The sequence below is a fragment of the Equus asinus genome, chromosome 5 (genome assembly GCF_041296235.1).
Source record: "Equus asinus isolate D_3611 breed Donkey chromosome 5, EquAss-T2T_v2, whole genome shotgun sequence".
Lineage (NCBI taxonomy): Eukaryota > Metazoa > Chordata > Mammalia > Perissodactyla > Equidae > Equus > Equus asinus.
This window is the reverse complement of record NC_091794.1, coordinates 23,559,070-23,569,064: the sequence shown is the minus strand read 5'-3', so window position 1 is coordinate 23,569,064 and position 9,995 is coordinate 23,559,070. Positions and strand designations below refer to the sequence as shown.

Here is a 9,995-nt window from a genome sequence, read left to right as displayed (position 1 = left end):
ATGTGGATGGGGGGGGGCAGCACTCACAGCGGTGGAAGGGTCCCAAATGGAGATCAGGAGACCTGCCCCACCCCAGCCTGTGACTCTGGGAGCATTGCTTCCCCTCTCTAGGTCTCGTTGTCCTTGTCTGTAAAATGACAGGTTTGGACTTGAGGCCCTGCATTACCTCTTCCAACTTGACTCCTACCTCTAATTACATGGATGGGCCACCAGACTGCTCTGCTGGGACAGCCCATTTCCTTCCTTTTTCCCTCTTCTCTGCAGCTCTCTCCTCTTATCCTTTGATGTCTTTCTTTTGCAACTTCCTCTCCATTCTGCACATTATGAGTTTCAGCATTTCTGTTGCCCTAGAAAGCCTTTATTTCTGAGATTGTGCCCTGTTTCCCTTTTTACAGCATCTCATAAACTCCCTTCTTGGATTCTTTCTTTCTTTCCTATCATCCAGGCCAAGATGCTTCTCACCTTGGCTCAGAGGGGTGTGTGTGTGTGTGTGTGTGTGTGTCTAAGGGGTGCTTCTCTGGGGCTCTTACTGTCTCCATCCCTCTGCTTTATCTGAGATTTCCCTTACCCAGAATTTTGTAATGTAAAATGCTTCACTCTAGGGGCCAGTCTGATGGCCTACGGGCTAAGTTTGGTGCTCTCTGCTTTGGTGGCCTGGGCCTGGTTCCCGGTTGCTGACCTACACTGCTGGACTGTAGCCATGCCGTGGCTGCGACCCACATACAAAATAAAGGAAGACTGGCACAGATGTTAGCTCAGGGCGAATCTTCCTCAAGCAAGAACAGGAAGATTGGCAACAGATGTTAACTCACAGCCACTCTTCCTCAACCCAAAAAAAAAAGCTTCACTCTAATTCTTCAATGTCTGGCTTATTCTAGAAAGTCTTTTAATGGTTTCTTCCAACTTAAATTTTGTATTTCACATTTCTGTTTGATTATCTCTTAAAATCACACTTCTCTGGATTTAATTTTTCAGGTTCTTTGTCTTTATCGTTCATTCTTTCGTTTTCTTTTCTCAGGTCACCATTTTAATTTTAAAATACCGTGTTTTGTTCAGCAGAGGGCTCCCTTCCCATCTCTCTGGCAGCCGGGGCAGATACACTTGAAGCTTGCGCCTCTGTCTGGCGATAGGAAACACTAGATACTTCGACCTGTAAACAGTTCGGCCTCGCTGGGTGTGATCGCGCGAATCCTTCCCTCCTCAGCCCAGCGCACTCCTCCGCCCCCGCCCCCGGCTGCCGGGATCGCCAATCTCTTGGACGCCCTCCCAACGTTCCTGAGGTCCTTTTACTCCCCGTAGCCCTTACTCGTTCTTCAAATCGTTCTGTAGGTAGGTATTACCAACCCTACTTTACAGCCGAGGAAACTGAGGCTTGGCGAGGTTCACTCAAGGTCGTGCCGTTTGTAAAGTTGACCCGAATCCGGCCAGTTCTGGCTTTCCAGTCCAGCCCAGCAGCCTCGCGTCCCTCCCTTCGACTGCAGTTTGCACCAGATTTCCCGTTTTGTACGCGGTTCTTTTCCCCTTCAAATCCACAGGCAGAAAAATTGACTAGATCGTCCCGGGCTAAAAGGGCTGGGGAATCTGGGAGCCTGGGGAAGGCAGAATTTCCTCAGGCCCCAAGGGCTGAGGTGGGCTGACGCCCCGGGAGGAAGTCAGGTTCGAGATGGGGGTACCGAGGACGCGGAGGGGGGTGTGGCAAAAGGCAGCAAATGCTCGGGGGGCCTGGGGCTCGCCGCTGGAACGCCGACTGCGGAGCGGGACTTCTGTCCACCGCCGGGTAACACACTTGGCAGGCCCGGGCGGGATCGGGCCGAGCCCGGGGACGCGGAGGTGCAGGGCGCCCCCTCGCGCTCCTGAGTGCGCCTCGGAGCTGGCGGGGGAAGCGCCCGCCGCCGCAGGTCCTGTCCGACCCCCACCTCCTTTTCGCTCCCCGCCCCTCTCCCCTCGCTCCCAACTCCTCCCCCACAGCCTCTCCCTCCCTCCCTCCCTCTGCTCCGTTCCCTCCTCTCCGCTCTTACCCGCGCGCCCGGTCGGGAGCTAGTTGGAGCGCGGGGGCTGCTGCCAGAGCCCAGCTCCGCGGAGCCGGGCGGGTCGGCCGCGCGTCCAGCGGCTGCGGGAGGAACCGAGCCTAGCGGGCGCGGGCCCGGGTCGGGACTGCACGGGAGCGCCGAGCGGAGGGCCGGGGGCCGCTGCTGCGCGGCCGCCCCATTCCCAGACGCATCGCCGGCCCTTCTGGTTTGCCGCCTCCGCTCAGTGCCGCCGAGAGCCGGGAGCCGCCGGGAACCGGGCACCTGCGCCTGCAGCCCGGAGGTGAGTCCCGGGCGCTTCCCCTGCGCGGCCCGGGGCTGCAAGTTGCAAACTTCTGCAACTCGGGTGGGTAGAGGGGTGGGGGCCCGGCGGCGCTGGCAAGTTGGAACCAGGTGGGAGAGGCTGCAGGCGGGAGGAGAGAGGGTCCCCGGGCTTCCGCGCCGCTCGCTGCCACCCAGCTCGGGCGCCCTCGCGCTGCAGCGTTCCCGCCGCCCGCCACTCTGGGTCCGGGCTGCAAGGGGGTAGTCGCCGGCTGCGGCCGGAGCGTCTGGGCAGCAGCCACGATGGGGACTCAGGCCCCGGGCCTAGAGGAGGGGAGGGCCGAATGAAAGGCTGGGAGAGCGCGGGGCCGGGGCGCGGAGACTGGCGCCGAGATGGGGCTCAGAAAGGGCCGACGAGTAAACCCGGTGGAGGGAGAGTGCGCGCGGCGAGACGCGTGGGAACGCGTGGCCGGCCCGGAGTGCGAAACCTCTTGTTGGGGGACCTCCCCGCTCCGCCGCCCACCCGTTCTTCGCAGACCCCCTGCCCTGGCAGGGCCCTGCGGAGCCCAACTCTGCCCTGCCAGGCCCCCGACGCAGCTGCCCGGGAGCCCCGCGCTCCGCCTTGGCGGGTGGAGAGGGGTGCGGCGGCGGGAACCGGGGACGCGACCGGCGATTTCCTGATTTATTTTTCTCATGGTAATTTGTCTTTGTGGTTGGGGCTGCCCATTCACTTTCCGCTCACGTCGTGCCGGAGATCCAGCGCGGAGGGAGGGAGTGGGGGGCGCTCGGGCACGGGGAGGGATGGAGACAGGAGAGGGGATCCCGGGCCCGAGAGGGGCGGGAGCCGAGGGAGAAGAGGGCTTAGGACCCGCCGAGGGAGAAGGCGAGGCTGAGGGGAGCGGGCCGAGCGGAGCCGCGGGCCGGCGGCGGAGGAAGGACAGAGCCGGCTCCTTCGCCTACCGCAAACTTTAAACAACGAGGAGAAGCCACCTGAGGCGCCCTTCTTCCCTCCTCCCCATCCCCCCGCCGCCGGGTCCTCGGGTCACTCCGCCCCGCCGCTCCAGGCGGGAGTGGGCCCCGAGTGTGCATGGGGAGGGGAAGCCGCCGGACTCTGCCCCCACCCTGCGATCCCTTCCAGGCTCTCCGCGGTGGGGAGGCGAGCAGCCGGAGCGGGGAGGCCGCCCCCCTTCCCGGCCCTGTGGCTGAGCCAAGGGACCTGGGATTAGGGGTTGGAAGCTTGCCTGTGTCTAGACCCCACCGCGATCCTACCTTCTCTGGCCCCCACCCGCATCTTTTTCCTTCGGCCCCTAGCGAATCCAATCTCCACCCACATTTCACAGGCACCCCCTTCCTGCCCCACCCACCACTTCGGCCTCATTCTGCTCCTTAGGCAGCGGCGCCTTTCTCCAGCGCCCTCCAGGCCTCCTCATCCTCTCCACCCTCTCTGTTCCTCATCTTTTAGCCTATTCGCTTCTATTCTTTCTCCTCACTTACTGCCCCCCCCCCAATTTCTTCTTGACGTTCAAAAGTAGCCTGTCACCTTTTCTGAACCGGAGTAGATGACCTTGAGAAGGAGCAGAGGGAGCTTGAGCTTTAGAACTGGACCGCACAACTGGGAAAATGGGGGCAAATTAAGAAGCAGCTTGGAAAAAACTGCCGATACCCTGCCCCAAATCTAGATTCCCAACCGAGGAGGATGGGGGATAAAATATCAAAGAGAAAGAGGGAGTTTGCCCCTTGGTCACCCATAGGGCAGTGAGACTTTTGGGGAGACGCTCAGGAGGAAGGGCTGCCTCTGGCTGTGTGTGTGTGGTGGGGGCATCTCCTTTCTGCATATCAACAGCTACCACCACCAGTTTGGGAGAGGATGGCAGGTGTTCCATCTCTTTTCTCTTTCCAGGGAGTCAATGCCAGAGACTTCCTCCTCCAGAGCTGACAACAGCCGGCCTTATCATCAGCGTGGGCATCAAACACTTTTTAAGCTCCTACTGTGTGCAATACACCAAGCTAGGTGCTGGTAGACTCAAAGAGGCACAGCGCTGAGCCCACAACCAGAGAGGTTGCTCAATTCACCAGGTTGATCCTAAGACACTTGTGTGTCTGTTTGGGGAGGGAGAACATGAATGGGAAAATGCACAGGCAGTATGAGGCAGCCAGGACTGGGTGCCAAGTGGTGGCCTGGGGCTTAGGAGAGGACTGGTTGAAGAAAGCTTGATGACTCAGGTGGGACTGAGAGCTGGGCTTGTTGCCTTGGCCCCCTCCCCACTAGCTGTCTGTATAGGGAGGGTGGGACAGGAGAAGGGAAGGCCAGGGAAGGGCTCCCTTTCCACTTCTCCCAGAGACTGACCAGAAAGGCAGAGAAGCCAAGAGGTCCAGCTTGGCGCTGTGGATTGCCACCTCCTAGTTTGGATTGGAGGAATTACAGAAGCTTTTCTGAATTGGGGTAGTCTTCCCAGCTTATCTGAAAGCCCCTCGGTTAGTTACTTCCTTTTGGGGCTCAAAGCTGGAAGAGGGCTTGGAGATTGTCCATGTCATGGGAGTCACAAACTCAAATGCCTACAGAGGGCAGGCAGGTAACAATGTGCTGATCAGGCAATTAGAGTGGCCCGGCCTGGGGACAACTGGGTATTCAAAGTCAAACTGGCCAAACAAAATGGTCTAGACAAACCCAGTGTGCAGCCCTTGAGCGGTCTGACTCTCTAGACCTACAGATCAAGAAATTCAGGTTCCAGGAAGTGATCTCATCTCTTTGCGTGTACATGTTATCGTGTCTCCCTGAACCTTGGGGATTGACTGGGACATTCCACAGTCTGGTCCTGCCTCTGATCTGCCGGACCCCCAGCTCACCCTCGCTCTCAGGACCCACTAGGATTCTTCTGTGAGATGATGAGTTCCTTGAGGTCAGGGAGCCATCTCGTCTTATACAAATCTGAGCACTTCACATCCATTGATACAAAGTTCAGATGTACAGCCAGGACTGGGACTCAGGTCTCCTGCAGCCCTACCCCCACCCCCAACCCCTTCCAGGAACCCAGTGAGTGTAAACCAATGTTATTCTTTACAAAAAAGAAAAAAATCCAACCACGACTATTTGTTTCCCCTGATATAGTGAAACTTTATTCAGGGGTTGGATGAGAAAAGACTGGAAGCTCACATAGGATGTTTGAGGGTCCCAAGGAATATCCCGAAAGCACTGAGCCCTGAGTGTGGGTCTAAAAAGGGGAAGGGGAGCCCCAGCATGGGGGCAGAGGGATGACAGACACTTATGGAGGATCAGCCTGTCAAGGCTGAAGATTGGTGGATAGAGTGTGTGCACCTGGGATGAAGAAGCTGTTGGGTACAATTACTTTGAACACTGATCATTGCTCCTCTTTTTAATCTTGGTCATCCTCCTATATCTCATAGGGAAAGTCAACAAGATAGCAGCTCAGATCACTACCCTACAATCAACCAATTCACTACTTTTATTGAGGAATGAGGTGGTAGAATGGACACAGAGAGCAAAGGACAAGGTCGCTGATTAGAATTGCATGTTACCTTGTCTTATATCCTTAAAGGACCGGGGTTGAGCTCCTTTGTCCCACCACCCACACCTCCAGCAGCCAGATGTTCCCCATGGTCCTCAAGTATTGGCTTTGTTATTGGCTGGGTACATGGTAAATGAGACCAACAGTGGCAGTAAACTCCCTTGTTCGTCATTTACTGGGCACCTACTGTGTGCCAGGCACAGTGCTAGAAGCTCGGGATACAGTAGTAAACAAGACATTTCTCTGCTCTCCCTTGATGGAGGTGGATCAGCGTGACTTGGAGACCGCAAATACTAGCATTGCCTCGACTTCTGTGATGGGATTTATTGTGGAGGTTTTTTCCCTGTGTGTTTGTCTGGGTGACCTGACAGCTACGTGGATTGTCCAAAGGACTTGGGGTCCAGTGTTTGGGAGGGCTGAGAGGGCTAGGATTCCACCACCTTAGCTGTTCCGTCCGTTCCAAGTCCCCCTCCATGCCTCAGATTCCTCCCTCATCAAGTGGGGTTGAACGCCCGCCTTGGACCTGTGGTGTGGACAGAGGCAAAGCCAGGCACCTGGCGATCTGGGGATGAAGACTGTTGGGAGAGAATATTGGTATTTATACTTCAGGGTCGGAACCCCAGTGGGTCCTGGAACCATCCTTTGCCTCATCCAGTCACCTTGATCACTAGCCTGTCTTCATCAATGGATGACTGTGTGTATGTTGGAAATAGTTACCTCTAATTAATGAGTTTTCTTCACATTCAGATCTTTGCATTTGAGTTTAGCCATCACTAAGTTGGTCTTAAATTTATGACAAAGTTTAACTAACTTGATCTTAAATGTATGACAAGAGATCAAAGCAAGTGTCTTGGCTAATTGAGTTTCACTGAATTGACCAAATTGAGCCCTTCTTTTACAGCTTGTGTGGGCGACACCTGGCTTTCACTGGCATAGCGCTATTCTTTTGTGCATCTCCTCTCTGAATTTGGTTTGATGACATCTGCTTTGGGTGAAGAGATGGCTCTCTGAAGGGTAGTCTGAAAGGGGATCTTTGTGTATGCCATTCTCTATCTCAGATGGAGGAATCTCCTCCAATACTTTCTTTGTGAAGAAATCTCCCTTCTAACCTTCTGAAGAAATCTCCCTTATAACCAGTTTGAATGCTAGAAAGTGGCAGGGAAAAGTTCCAGCTGGGAACAGAGTTCTGAAGGGGAACAGCTGGGTGGCCAAATGTTCTGTGGCTCTGCCATGTCACTGCCCATCCCTCTGCTTTAGTGTTTTGCTTTAGTGAGCCTGAAAGATGAAAACCCAACCTTGCAGAATGCCCTCTTCCAATTTTTTTTTTTTTTTGCTAAGGAAGATTTACCCTGAGCTAACATCCACTGCCCATCTTCCTCTTTTTGTATGTGAGTTGCCACCACAGCATGGCCACTGACAGATGAGTGGTGTAGGTCCATGCCAGGGAACTGAACCCCGGGCCACTGAAGCAGAACGTGCCAAACTTAACCACTCAGCCACCAGGACTGACCCAGAATGCACTCTTTAATCCTGACATTAGTCAGGGGCTCACAAATGAAAAAGTACTACACTTGGTAGCTTCAGAGTGGAAAAAAAAAAGATGACTTCCTCTCCAATTTGTTGCTAGGCACAGTGGGGAAAGCCAGAGGAGGGACCACTGGGATGGAGACTAAGTTTGGGAGAGTTTGACCTTGAGCAGTTTCCCAACAGTTGGGCTGCTCGTCCTCCTCCATTGTCTGACTTGGAACAGGAGGACAGGGATTCCGTTGGGCTTTCCCAGAGCAAAGGAAAGCTTTCAAGGCAATGCTGTGTGTGCTGAGTCCCACCAGGACACTGCCCTCATTGATCTGCCTTTAATAAGGATGACTTAATCAGACTTGCACCTGGAACTCATTTGAATTTGAAGTCTTGTTGATTTTATCAGATTATCTTTGCATTTGAACCAAGGATGTCTCTGGCTGGTCTCTTCTGTGATAGGAAGGGTTGGTTCTGGAGGATGGCTGGTGACCATCTGTTCTGCCAGTCCCCCGAGGATCAAATTAGAGGAGATAGGTTTAAATTCCCAAAGGAGGAGACTGAGTTAGAAACAAGGGACGCTTCTCCACTTGGGCACGTGTGCCAAACCCAGATTCCCCATCTGTGAAAACAAAGGGGTCAGATAAACCCTAAGGCTTTTTCTGGCCCTTGAAGTAAGTGGTTTTGAATGGAAATTACAGTCACCTCTTAATTTCCGGGAGTGGTCCATTCCCATTTTTGTGGATTATTTATGAGGATGTTTGGTCTCAGGCCAGTTGCTAGTTACCGTCCAGCCAGACTGTTGGTAACCCACCTGATTGCCAGTCACAGCATCTTCAGAGTGCATTCCCCTTTCAGCCTCTGCCTGAGCCAAACATCCTCTGGAAGGTAAATATGCTCTTGTTGAGGTGTAGGTGTGCGTATAAATATGCTCATACACATCCTTGTATAAACATAGATGCAGTGCCTTGCAAAGCTGTGGGTTATGGTTTCATTATGATAATCCAGCATTTTGGATTATCTGTAGCTCTGTTCTTCTGCCAAAGTTGACGTGAGGCTGCCTCCGAAAAATGTCAGGGAAATGGCTGGTGGGGTAGCAATTGAGGTCCATCCCTGCTTGCCAACCCCACTGGTCTACCTGAGCCAAAACCCCTTCCATATTACCCTCGTCATTGTCCCGAAGGACCCCAGGAGCCCACTGTAAGGAGTACAAAAGAACTGCAGTCAGCTCTTAATTATTCAGGGATGGATGGTTGCAGGGCCCAGTTCTTCTTTTGGTGCCTTGAGTAACTCTATACCTGTAGTGAGAAGCTGGGGGAGATCTTATCATTTAGCACAAACTTTTGTTTCTAGCAGCCTGTTCCCTCTGCTCCTCTTCCCTCCAGGCACCTGGGAGAAACTAGGAGCCTTCTGAGAGGCCACATGCACCCAGAGCAGCCTGCCTTTAAGGTTCACACATTGCTCTGTTGGCCAGGGTGTGTTTCTGCCCAAAAGCAGGACAGAAGAGGAAAATACCACTAGCTCCAGCTTCTGCAGAGTCAGGTCCCTGTAGATTCCCCAGGATCCTGGTTTTCTTCCCTTTCTTGCTTTTTCTTGTCCTTGCAGTTTATGGAGTTAGCTGGTAACCAGGGTTCCATCCGGAGTCTAAGTGGGGAGCAGTGTCCTTGTGGCAAAAGGTCCCAAAGAGGCCAGGTCTAAGGAGCACTTGTGTGAATGCCCCCCAAAGCTTAGGGTCATTTTCCTGCGTAGACCATGCGCCTTGGGGCCGCCTACTCCCTTTCAGCATCTCTCTAGCTTCCAGAGTGAGTGTGTCTTCACATCCTGGACTCAGTCTAGAGAGCAAGGCTCAAGCGTCCTTTGTACACAGGTGACAGTAGCTTGGTCCAGCTCAAGTAGTTCACTGGTTCCTATTAGAATCGCATGGAGAGCTTTGAAAAAATACAGACGACCAGCCTCATCCTCGACCTTAATTGTCAGAATCCCTGAGGGTGGAGCCTGGGCATTGGTATTTTTTTGAGCTTCTAATATACGCAGCCATGGTTGAGAGCCACTGACCTAAATCTTCTTTCCTAGACTCCACCTGGCCTCATGCCAGTGGCATACAGACTCTCTTAGCCCTCAGCCCCTCAAAACAGCCTGGTCCTTTCTGGTAGATACCAGCTATAGCTCCTGGCCTTCATATCATAGCTACTGTTTGTGTTCCTGTGTTCTGAATTTAATGACTTTCTATTATTAGCTGATTGTGGGAGTTTCCTTCTAGTGTAGCTTCTTTGTGGTCATTTTTTCTTAAAAAAACATTTATAAAAGTAATACACATTCATTCAGCTTTTTTGTATGCTTCCTTCTAGATATGTATGTAACTACTGTCTGTTCTTTTGTAACCAGCCTTTTTCATTTAATAACGTATTCTGATAACTTCCCCATGACTTAAGTATTCTTCTGAAATGGGCTTTTCAATGGCTGCCTGGTATTCCATCCTATGGATGTACCACATTTATTTCCTGAATCCCCTGTGGGTTGGACATCTAGGTCGTAAACCATTCTTTTACTATTATCAATAATGCTGCAGTGAACATCCTTGTATCTAAATCTCTGTGCCTATTGATGAGTATTTCCTCAGAACAGATTTCTAGACATGGAATATTTATGCTTCTTTTTTTTTTTT

The 9,995-nt window shown here is 53.0% G+C and overlaps 1 protein-coding gene across 8 annotated transcripts in view; it reads left to right on the top strand.

Annotated features, from left to right (window-relative positions):
• The first annotated feature begins 1,137 nt into the window (after nt 1–1,137).
• SEMA5B (semaphorin 5B) overlaps nt 1,138–9,995 on the top strand; it is a 120,679-nt gene continuing 111,821 nt past the window's right edge. For 4 of the 8 annotated variants that reach the window (XM_070508979.1, XM_070508975.1, XM_070508977.1 and 1 more), the window contains exon 1: nt 1,845–2,310. The gene's annotated coding sequence lies outside the window, so the exon portion shown is untranslated. Of the gene's footprint in view, nt 1,330–1,844; nt 2,311–9,995 lie in introns of those variants that run through there. The other 4 variants (XM_044771481.2, XM_070508978.1, XM_044771478.2 and 1 more) reach the window with 3 other exon arrangements.